Source organism: Eptatretus burgeri, chromosome 1 (genome assembly GCF_056783735.1).
Source record: "Eptatretus burgeri isolate ZD-2024b chromosome 1, Ebu_testis_v1, whole genome shotgun sequence".
Lineage (NCBI taxonomy): Eukaryota > Metazoa > Chordata > Myxini > Myxiniformes > Myxinidae > Eptatretus > Eptatretus burgeri.
This window is the reverse complement of record NC_140961.1, coordinates 34,819,483-34,832,121: the sequence shown is the minus strand read 5'-3', so window position 1 is coordinate 34,832,121 and position 12,639 is coordinate 34,819,483. Positions and strand designations below refer to the sequence as shown.

The window sequence follows — 12,639 nt, the reverse complement described above, 5'->3', positions numbered from 1 at the left end:
AAACCAAGCCAAGACAGACATTACCCATGTGCACCTGTCAGACATACAATAAGTTAGTGAGAATGGCATTGCACTCCAGGGGTCAATAGAAATGGAAGAAGAGCAATATTCTGGCTTCTTTGCTCTTTGCTCTTCTGATATTGCAGCACGTTGTGTCATGGGAAAACAATTCCTTCCCCTGGACAACCCAACTACGCTTGTACAATGCAACTTGTGTCTCACTGCTGCTGTACACCTGCAATAGCTGGGCAGCTCCAAAGGCAATTTTGGACAGGCTTGGTACCTGCCACTGCAAACTCCTACATGAGCCATCACCCGACATCGCTGGCCGGACAGTTTGATCTCCAACGACACATTGTACAACATGGGCAATAGAGTCCCATTGTCTGTGAAAGAGGCCAGACAGTTTGATCTCCAACGACACATTGTACAACATGGGCAATAGAGTCCCACTGTCTGTGAAAGAGGCCAGACAGTTTGATCTCCAATAACGCAATGTACAACCTGGTCAATATAATCCCACTCTCAATGAAAGTGGCTCAACAAAGATGGTCCATGTTTGGTCATGTCCATGTGTTACAGATGTCAAAAGACACACCTGCACAAGCAGCCCTGCAATTTGCCATATCAGGTCCGAACAAATACCGAGCCCGCAGAGAACGACACTGCACAAACACGCTCATTGTGCTGCTGACTGACCTAAAGAAGCAAAATTCGAAACACCGAGATCGAAGTAGGGCCTGAGGGAGCTCGGGATGCTGGTTGAGGACAAGGCACAGTGAGGTATGGTGAAGAAGGATTGATTACAACTGCAGGATGTTTCTACTAATACAGCTGCAGAACACAGTATATCATCATCATCATCAACTGACTTCAACCTCTCTGTTTCTCCTTCGCACTCCACCACCACGATAAATCACAAACATAACTACCTCTACCACCGAACGAGGTGGACGGAGGTTATGTTTTCACACCTGTCTGTTTGTCTGTACTCAGGATATCAAAAGTTATGGACGGATTCGGACGAAACTTGGTGGACAGATTGAATGTGTGACGAGGACGAATTGATTCGATTTTGGTGAAGATCCGGATCCGGATATGAGAATTTTTCAAGTGATTCTTCACCATTAAAGAGATGGGGCCAAAAACGATATATGGCATGAAATCTCAAAAAGTTGTGGACAAGTTATGACAAAACGAGATGTGATAAAACGAGGTGGATGAGTTGGTGAGATGACAAGAACAAGACGATTAGATTTTGGTTCAGGTCCGGATTCGGATCGAGCCTATCAGTGGATACAAAACGTGAACTGTTCAACCTGGTGGAGGTAGATGATCAACCGAGTAACGTTCTAGTTTAATCACTGATTTTACAACAAAAACAAGACTTTTGAAGACTATATATATATATATATATATATATATATATATATATATATATGTTGTTGTTCGTCTTTCGACTGCTCCTGTTAAGGGTCGCCACAGCAGATCATCCATTATGATCTGCATACTGATTTGGCATAGGTTTTATGCCGGATGCCCTTCCTGACGCAACCCTGGTCGCCTCTTACGACACAGGGATAAGGATTGGATTTCGCCATGATTCCGGGCTGCCCTACCCCCTCTCATAGCGCGGCCCAGTGCAGAGCACCCGTCCTCAAGCGATCCTCCAACCCAAGCCTCCGAGTAGCCGGATTACAGGCGCACGCCACTACGCCCGGTTCTATATATATATATATATATATATATATATATATATATATATATATATATATATTATATATATATATATATATATATATATATATATATATATATATATATATATATATATATATATATATATATATATATATATATATATATATATATATATATATATATATATATATATATATATATATATATATATATATATATATATATATATATATATATATATATGTTCTGCACGTCCTTGTTCTGTTGTGTGAACAAACTTTTACCTTCTTCATTGTTCATTTATTTCGAGGCAACTTTTACAGTTTACCATCTTTTTCCCCTTTGAAAAAAGAAGTAACAGTTCCGCAAATGTCTGAATCAGGGCGAGATGGGGGCGTGGCTTGTAATGTGACGTTCAGCCAATGAGCTCGGTTAGATTGACGTCATTGCCTGGACGTATATCCCCACTCCGGGAAGTCGCGTCAAACAGTTGGACTGCGTTTCCCAACGTTAGTGGCTGTGTCTGTGTCATTGTCTCGGACTCAGATATTACTGAAGTGGTGCAATTCCGACGACCACAGTTACTGTTATTATAACTACAACCTCCACGGTGAGTTTAACAGCGAAAAGAGTTTTATTTCAGTATAATTACTGTATAATCATTTATTACCGAGTGAAGTCTAATTTATATAATTATTTTAAAGCTATTATTATGCGATACCTCATTGACTTGGATAATGTTTTTACGAAACTCGGTTTGTGTTATTGAACCTTTTCCGTGTCGACGCGAAAACCCGGAATTCCCCTCCGTCCCGCGCCCCCTGTATCCCCGCCCCCTGTATCCCCGCCCCCTTTTCGTGCCCCGCCCTTTTCGTGTCCCCGACGACTCCCCGCCTCTTCATACAATGTTTCAGATGTGTGTATTGTTGTGAACCACAACACCACCTTGTGGTTGGTGAAGCCTCGCTGTTTTACGATTTCGGTTTAGGTTCGCATTGTCAATGGGAGAGGATGTTGTGAATTTAACCAGGTGTGTGTACCTTTTATTTTCTGTGGTGGATGTTCGGAATCTTTCACGTTACACCTGATCGAGTCAGTTTGGGGAGGGAAGATTTACTTGAGGCTGGAGTGGAGGAGTCTTTTTAAATACTTTGTGTAAGTAAGGTGAAAGGTATATCTCTGTACCACATTCGGTGATGTCATGTTTAGAACATCTGCACTGAGTCTGGGAGGTCTCTGTGGTTTGAGTTTAAACGTCCATCCAAGGGATGCAACACATTGATGAATTACCCTGCCTAGGAAACACCTGTAGGTGGGGGAGGGGGAGGGGGAGTGGGGAAGGATTTAAGCCCATGCGAGACAGCTCGGAGGTTAGTGTCCTTACCTCGAAGCCATCCTGCCAGCCTCCATGTTATTATATGATCATTATGCCATTATCATCGGATGGAATTGACTAATTTGTGGTTTTAATAATTTTGATGAAAAATCGAACTTTGATGACATGAGGCTGGAGTCATGACTGGTGGAAGATGTATCAACCACTTAAGGGGTGATGATGATAGCACGCTGTTGGTGTAAAGTAAAGAGTACTTGATGAAACTGCTGGATATAATGAAGAAGGAAAGTGAAAAATCTTATTTTTATTTAAATCTAAAAAATATTAAAATCTTATCAACTGAGAAGATCGGTGTTCAGATTGGGAGATGAGGACGCGGAAATAGTGGAAACTTTAATCTTCCTGGTTATAAGATCGAAGTGAGTGGAGAATGTGGAGGAAAAATTAATAAACGGTTTGTGTTTGAGAGAACAACAATATCAGAATTGATAGATGTCAACTGTAAATATAAAGATGTGTCAAAATAAACCAAGAGGAGGCTGGTGAATGGTCTGGGATTCCCAGTGTGAGTAGTAATGTGAGTTATGGATGGTGAGAAATGAAGAAGATTCACAGTTTTAAAATGTGATGTTTGAGACAAATGTTAAATATTCCATGGACTGCAAGAAGAACAAATTAATGAATTAGACCATCATGGACATCAGAAGCGCTGATACTAAAACAAACTGTCATACTTTGGACACGTCATGCTGGAGAAATCAACGATGCTGAGTATGATTGAGGGAAGAAGAGGAACAGGTAGACCTTGTATGTGCTGGATGGATGAGGTGAAGACTGTGACCAAGCTGTCTCTCCTAGAGATTTGGGCAGCAGTGCAGGGGTGGGATGTTTGGATAAGTTGAGATTGGATAAGTACTGTCCGAATGTATCAGACAGACAGACAGACAGATGGACAGACAGACACCACTTCAGCAGCGCACCAACATTCCATAAAGAGTACAGTATGGTACATCAAAAATAAAAAAAATACAGCACTGTATTTAAAATACAGTTTCTACGATTGTTTATTGAATAAGTGAAATTACTTTTGATTTCATTGATTTATTATTATCTATCACTGTTTCGGGTAATTTATTGGGTTTTTTTGAACAGCCACAATTTTTCTCACTTTCTGGGGGAAACGAGAGAATGATTTTGGCCCAAGTCTTTCACGAATTGACTGACTCGGACTGACGTTCGACTGAAGATGACAGTAATTTATAGTTGAAGGAGCCGGCGATAACTACGCTTTATGAAAGATGATGGAATATTTAATGTCCACCAACTAATGCGAGCAGACAGGACCCCCACCTTAATGTCCATCTGAGGGGGTACACTTCATGATTTATTGTCCTGCTTACGAAGCACCGACCTGACAGATTGTAGTTGGGTCAAAAATCGAATCCAGATGAGGAAGTAATTAAAAAAAAATCTGTGAGACGATAGAGAAAATCCATTTTCTGAATGTCAGTAAAAAGGGTGATGTTGTATTTTGTGATATTACATTGAGGGGTGACGTGTGTAAATTCTAACAACAAAAGTAGAGAAAACTAGCAGGGGATACCTGTCATTGCCCAGGTGGGTAAGCTTTTCCCGGCCGTGGTTTTGAGATGTGTTGAACATTGAATAGCTCTGGATTTATTGACCTTATGGTAGTTACTTTTTGCCTGCGGTCCGGCGGTACCACTGCCTGACTCCACATCCCAAAACACACTTTATAGTGGCCTTTGGTGGCCTGAAAACGGACATCTTTATATTACGGACGGAAAAAGCCTAAATCCTTGCCCTGATTTGAAAGTACCCATACCCAAAAGTTAGGGCCTCAAGGTGATATGGGTCAGCTGTGAAAGAGTAACATACAAATGCACAACCACACACTTCAAAATATTTTAAAGATTTCAACGTTTTCAATGCGTGACATGTGCCAGAACCCCTATGAAGTCCTCCCCCCCCCCATGCAGCGCTAGGTACCCCACCCACGCTGGGTCACCCGATCAAGATCGGGTTATTTAGACTTTAGTAAACCATCAAGAAAATTGTTGTTTAAAGCTGCAGCAACATTTAACACGAGAGCGCACCATGGCAATGATGGGGCCAATTTATTTTCAGACATACAATCACACATACATACAGTGAATTGTTTTGTCGAGGGGGGCGGGGTGGGGTGGGGTGAGAGGAGATTGTGCCCATGACCTGACGTACGCAAAATTTGGTGTGGATTGGCACAGCCGATTTTTTTTTTCCCCATTATTTTTTTAGATGTACACACACGTACATACAGAGAATTTCCTTGGTGGGGGGTGGTGGGGGGGGGGGAGGGAGAGGTTCGCTAAAAACCTTGCCCAGGTTCTGAAGCATCTCCTCCCAAAATGTTTAGCCTCAAGGTGGTACAATTCCACCATGAAAGAGTCACATAAAAACATACAAATAAACACACAAACACTTGAGATATTTATAAGATAAAAACTTTGATATTTATGCCAAACTTGCATAATTACATTTGCAAAACGGTAACATTTTTGATTCCTTTCTCTTCTATGTATGTAATTTGGAGTTGGCTTCAAATGTATATGCACACCGACATGCAGTTTTTGGAAACCTGGATATTTAACTTTATCCTGGTAATCATAGTACGGTATGTAATATATCATTTGAAAGTTTCTTTGTTTTTATGTTTTCTTTGACTTTTTCACTCATGAAGTGTTGGATGTTTTGAGTTTTTTGAAAAAAACAAAACTGCTGGTTGTACTTGGGGTGTGCCCAGGAATGTTTGTGTTGTTTAAAAATAAAATCATAGTCCCTGAAGTTTGGGGATGGGGAAGCACCCCAATTCTCTCTCTGTAAATGTGTATCCTCTAGCTCTAGCACCACCTGCCGATATTGTTCACCCATTCTCAATCTAAAAACCAAAGATATCATGACATGGAAATGGGAGAATTAACCGTCCGTTAGGTTGAGTTCTTTGTCAGTTCTGATCAAATTCCTAACAGTCATCTCAGCTTAAAATTTTCCAGAATCCCAGTGACTCAATTCGCTCCAGGAGTAGAGGAGATTGGGACCATACTCTGTGCAGAGCGTTGGTGCTGCTTCAGCAGTCTCCTTGGCTATTGGGCACAATCCTGGACAGGTCGCCACTCTGGCACAGTATACCAGCATGCTGGCACTCATTTTGCTGACCTCGGAAGGATGACAGGCCCAGTTAACCCCACCTGGTATTAATTCAACAGCTGAGCGGGATTTGAACTCTGGACCCTCGTATCCCAAGCCCACCATCCGAACCATTCAGCCAACACCAGGCATAATTCCCTCCAGGGTTTCAATCAAGTGGTGTCCCACCATCTCATGTTATACCCCCCCCAACCACAACCCATTATTTTTTTCTACCCACATTAACCCCATCTCACACGACCTTCTTACTTCCATCTTACTATAGTATTTATTTTTACCTCTTTGGTTCTAAACCCACATAGCAGATGTTTGGCCGTTGTCTTGTCTTAAAGTATGCAGTTGCATGTCTTTGTACTGCATGCGGTTTATGTACAACACCCACCATGAGCCCCGAGATCAATGGGAAGTAATAAAAAATTCCCCACATCGCCTGAGCATATATATCCTCAAAACTCCATAAATTCGATGTTCTCAGACCCCTGCAATCTTTAAAAATAAACAAACAACTCCGTCTGGTTCACCCTGAAATTTCTGATTTCCACTGGAGTGTATCATAGGAGATGAGTGCAAAACAGAGTGCCATGTGTGAATGGGGATGTTCAGAAGATTCTAATAAAAGTTTTGTTATAAAAATTTTCAAGAGATTATGCTTGTGTATTAGAAAGTCAGAATGAGTTAAAGAATGTTTCCTGGTATCACACACAAACTATAACACAACTGTTGATGTGTCAAAACAACTGTGACATCACGGCCGACAATGACTGCTGGATCGTTTCTCTGCCGATCTATGCGGTTACCGCCTGGGACGGTGGGGTTGGGGAGATACACGTACACCTGTAAAAGTGTAACACAGGTTAACAACATGCACACACCACACGTGTATGTCATAAGGACTGTAAATAGACCATGAAAAGGGGGCCTGGTGATCTTTTGACTTTTTACAAGTCAATTAAAATCAGCATTTGGTTAACTTTACAAAATGGCATTCTTTTAAATATCTATAAAATCAACACATTGATGGAGTCAAAGGACAAACTTCTACTAAGGATGGAGTCTCAGTAAATTGTGGAAGAGATGAGGGTGAGATGACAGGTTTGGTTTTAAGGTGAGTTTAACTGGAAGCAATTTGGCTCCAAGTGCGGAGAGAATGATTGATGTTTCATTCGATTCCTGATTGTGGTTTTATTTGGAGGCAGATTGTAGTTTCAGGAAGTTCAGTTTTCATCATGTGACCTTATTTTTCATTCACATATTTGATAGTTTTTCTTTGTACTTGTAGCTGAAAGATGCACCTTTTTATTTTGGTTACAAAGATGTACGATTCTCGACATGAACGAACATCCCACTTGTGGGTAAAATTCAAATTTTAAGGGAATCCATCTTGTCTGATCCAGCAAGTTCACACTATGCCCACCATCTCTATTAATGTTTTTTTGCTGAAATCACTAAGTAAGATGTGGTTTTGCTGAAAACTAAGGATTTTGCTGAAATGACGATTGGCGCATGATTCATTTGGTGTATCCACCTCAAACATTTCTCACCAGTTTTTTGATGACCATGTTGTTTTTTTCCCCTTTATTTTTTTCCAACACTGGAACCAACACAGATGGTTTCATGCAGCGACAATCCCAGCAACATTGTTGCCTTGTTAACTGATGTGGCCAATGTCGAATCGGGTGAATCCTTGTATTCAACCATGATGTGTTTCGGCACCAGTGCACTCAATTGTCCCTGCAGGGTCTCCATCTGCACTGGTCCTTATGCCCAAATAAAGGTGAAACTGCTAAACCAGTTGAGGTGTGGGGCCATGGTGTGTTTGCTGTGCTTCATTCAATCCTTTCATTTTGAAACTACCTCTGTTATCACTCTCAGGCTGCACAACATCCCCACTCATAAAGCTTTTTAGATTTTATCCAAACTGGGAAAACAATTATTCAGGTTCTTATGTCCACCATCTAAGGTGGAAGGAGGTTATGTTAATTTTTTGAGTTATTACTTACACCACCTAAGATGGATGGAGGTTATGTTTTCACCCCTGTCTGTTTGTCTGTGAACATGATATCTCAAAACGTGTTTGGATTCGGACAAAACTTGGTGGACAGGTTGGGTGTGTGATAAGGACAAAATGGTCAGATTTTTGTGAAGATCCAGATCCTAGAATTCTTTAAGTGATTCTTCACAATTGAGAGATGTGGCCAAAAATATTTGGCAAGATAACTCAAAAAGTTAGGATGGTTCAACCAAAACATAGGCGAAAGGTTGGGTGTATGATAAGGAAATATTGATTCAATTTTGGTGAAAATCCGAATTCGGATGCGGATCATATAATTTTTTTTAGTGATTCTTCACCATTAAGAGATAGGGCTAAAACCAATATATAAATAACAGGATATCTCAAAAAGGTATGGACAGATTCAAACGAAACTTGGAAGATAGGTTGGGTGTGTGACAAAGACTAAGCGATTCAATTTTGGTGAATATAGCGACTACGGATCTGGATACGAAATTAAAAAAAAATTAATTTCAAGTGATTCTTCACCATTGAGTGAATTCCATAAACTATATATATATATATATATATATATATATATATATATATATATATATATATATATATATATATAATATATATATAATAACATTGGGGTGGTTGGGATTACACATTTTTAAAGAAGGTGCTTCCAACCAAAAGTAAAAAAACTAGATTGACTCCACTAATTTGAGCAAAAAAGTGAGAGCAGACCCGGTCTCAAGGCAACGTTTCGCCGGCTTCACAGCCGGATTCATGAGGCACAATAGACCCTGGGCTTCGGCACGTGTCTGGTTTTTATTCCGATATGACCGCTCATTTCCGGTCACGTGCTGGTGCTCGAAGTCAAATGGAGGAGTGCTTTAAAAAAAAAAATTATTTTGCAAAAGCAAAAAAGAAACGTCAAATCACATAATTGAAGGGGTGCTCTGCTCTTTTTTGTTTTTATTTTCACGTGATCTGGTCTTGTATATGTGTGGGTGAACACGTGTGTGCGTTTTTGTGTTTGTGTTTCCGTGGCATGAACACGGCTGGTTTTGTGTCCGGGTTGGGCATGCTGAGGTGTTGGTTGTGTGAGTGTTGAGGTTCTCGTTGGGTGTTGTGCACATGTGGATGTGGTATTTGGGTTTGGTGTTTGTTGCTCACCTTATCCAGCCATTTGCACCATCCAGTTTTTGCCATTTGCATTGGAGGTGTGTATTGTGTGGGTATGTCCACCATCTCCCCAGTTAGGCCACCCTCCTGGCTCTTCACGTGCCATGCTTCCAAAATCATTGTGTGTCGTTTGTTCGATGCAGTGTCTCGGACACGGGTCCCATCAAAGTCAAATTTATGGCCAGATTGCATGCAATGATGTGCTATGGCTGACTGGGTAACTTTTCCAAGCCTAATTGCTCTGATTTAGGGTCTGCTTTCGCTTTTTTGCTCAAATTAGCAGAGTCGATCTAGTTTTTATCCCCCGCCGCGTGGCGGAAGGGGGATATTGTTGTCACCCGGGTCGTCCAGCTGTCCGTCCGTCCGGGCGTCAACATTTATAGCTGTGAGTGCGATAACTCATAAACTGTTCACCATAATCAATTTGAAATTTGGGTCACACATGTACCACCTGAAAAGGAAGAACCCTATTGATTTTGGGTGTGGCCGGATCCAAGATGGCTGACTGGGGTGGCCATCTTGAAAGAAATTTTTTTTTTTGTAATAAATGGAAAACCGCTTATCTGATTTCAATTATTTTTGGTTACTACGTTCCTCACCCCTGGGGAACTTTTTCGAGATGATGACCAAATGGTGTCTTGTGTCCAATTCACCTCCCTCATTATCTGGAATATGTAAAACCTTTTTCATTCAATGGTGGGGGATTCCCCATCTCTGATGGTATATTTTACTTTTGGTTGGAAGCGCCTTCTTCTTTAAAAAAAAAAAGAAAAAATATCATCGTATTTTTTTTTTTATCACTTTGAAAAAGTTGTGGATGGATTGGTTCGGTGACAAGAACAACCCGATTCCATTCTGTTTCAGGTCCGGATCCAGATCCGGCCTATCAGTGTGATATAAAAAGTAAGCTGTTCAGCCTGGTAGAGGTATCTGCTCTACCAAGGGCCATTCTAGTATTTCTATAAAACTGCTGTTGCTGATTGTCGCTCGATGAAACCATCTGTGTTGGTTGTGGTGCTGTGATGTTTTAACAAGGATCATGTGATGGCAACACTTGCAGTTACCCTCACCAAAGGAGAGGGTATTGCAGTTGGGTCCGTTTGTTTGTTTGTCCACCGAGAATGTGCTAACGTAGGCTACAGACACCACCTAGTCCCAGTGGATTGGCAGTACTACGTTTTCTTTTTTCAACCAGTACCTCTTTAAAGTATTACAATTAGAATGTGAGTACATCTATAAAGTATTGTGTGACCAATATGTTACGGGACCCACTTCCCGACCTTTGACCCTAAAGTTGACGAGCCACATAACTATGCGACCTGGTGTGTTGCTAGGCAACCACAGACACAGACTGAAGTGAATAAATGTGGTAGGGTCCCCGTGCCCAAATATTATATTACCCTCCGAGTGATTTAGTTATCCCAGATGGGGAACTGTGCTCTCGACACCCCACCCTTATCTATTAATTATGTGCGGCCGAGCAGAACAGTAAGTGGGGCATCGGCTACTCTAGCAAAGTGAATCAGTGGGGTACACATTCCCATCTACTTATGGCATACTATGTCTAACCAATGGAGGAAAATAGTCACCCAGTAGGTTTGGAAATGGCTCTTGAAAAGCACGTATTTACAGGAGATTCCAGTGCCACATAAGACAGTCTTATCCCTGAGCACTCAAAGGAACCCGTTATGCATTCAACCTTATCATCGCAAGACGTAGCTGCCTCATAGATCCAGGGAACTTCGATAGAAAAGAGTAAGAAGAAGAAGAAGAAGTCAGGGCATGTTGGCAACCCCTTTCTCATCTGGACGTGAGCAGGCTTGGCCCATGTGGGTCCCAACGAGGTGTATGTGCCGGGGCGGGGGGGGGGGGGGTGCGCTGTAATGTGGTATCATCTCGTGCCAGCTCTGAAAAGAGCTGTTTGGACTCGAGCACCTCACTTTCCACTTGGTGCCTTCTTGTTCTGCCTCGTGCTCCTGAAGCCCAGTCAACCTAGCCAGGTCTCCTCCCTCAGGATCTGGACTCGGAACTCAGCCCTCAGTGCCATCCTTTTTTGCACCGTACTTTGACTGCTCTCTTCTGAACTCTTTGCAAAATACTCCATCAGGGGGTTGTTATTGTCCCTGCACTGTCTCCAATCACGTCTGCTTTTGGCAACCAACACCGATTAGCTGAGTTGCGCTGCGATCCAGCTGCTGGCATTTGTCCTCGAAGCACAAGGGCTGGATGCTTTGGGATCCCTTCGCTTGATCTGCAATGCCAGATGCAAGAATCTGCAAGGATTGTGAAAATTTCACTCCTGGATATGGCGATTAATTGGTCAAAATACTGGTGAGGTGAAGTATGAAATACTGGTGAAACGAAGTGCTTTGAGAATGTGATGTGGAAATAAAGCATGAGAATGGAGGTTTTAATATGGATTTGGAGAATGAGGGTTTGGCAATATGCCTGGTGTTGACTTAATGGTTAGGGTGGTGGGCTTGGGATCTGAGGATCCTGAGTTCAAATCCCCCTTGGCTGTTGAATTAATACTAGGTGAGGTTGATTCTGCCTGTCATCCTTCTGAGGTCAGCAAAATGAGTGCCAGCTTGCTGGTCTCCTGTGTTGGAGTGGCGACCTGTCCAGGATTGTACCCAATAGCCAAGTAGACTGCTTCGGCAGCACCAACACTCTGCACAGAGTATGGTCCCAATGGATGGATGGATGGTTTGAATATGGAATTGGAGAATCACAAGGAACCTTGATGCAGGATGAGATCATTTGGCCCATCGTGTGCGCCACATCAGCATAAAGACAAATTTATATAACAAAGAAACTGCAAAAATGTTATTTTTTTGTAGTTTTTTTTCTTTCATGGTAGGGAGTTGGTGAAGGCGGTTCTTTGGTGAGAAATACACATTAACCACACACAACCCCTTGACGAGATCCCAACAGACACTCCAAACATACACACAATCACCCATCCAAACTCAAGCCACTTCAAAGTCTTGCCAACATCCCAATACCCTCTATCTCCAATACTTCCAGGTACCTATCTAATTCCAAGTTAAACTTACCTACTGTTTCTGCTGCCACTACCTTTCCAGGGATACCATTCCATGCATTAACTACTCTGAATAAAATACCCCTGCCTTCAATACTGTTCTAACTCTCCTGTTCTTCACTTTTGGGCTATGGCTGCAGCTACTACCACTGTCCACTCTGCTGAATA

General features: G+C 41.8%; 1 pseudogene; it reads right to left on the bottom strand.

Moving 5' to 3' along the window:
• Positions 1–1,581: 1,581 nt before the first annotated feature.
• LOC147034212 (signal recognition particle RNA) lies at positions 1,582–1,722 on the bottom strand (annotated as a pseudogene).
• Positions 1,723–12,639: the final 10,917 nt, after the last annotated feature.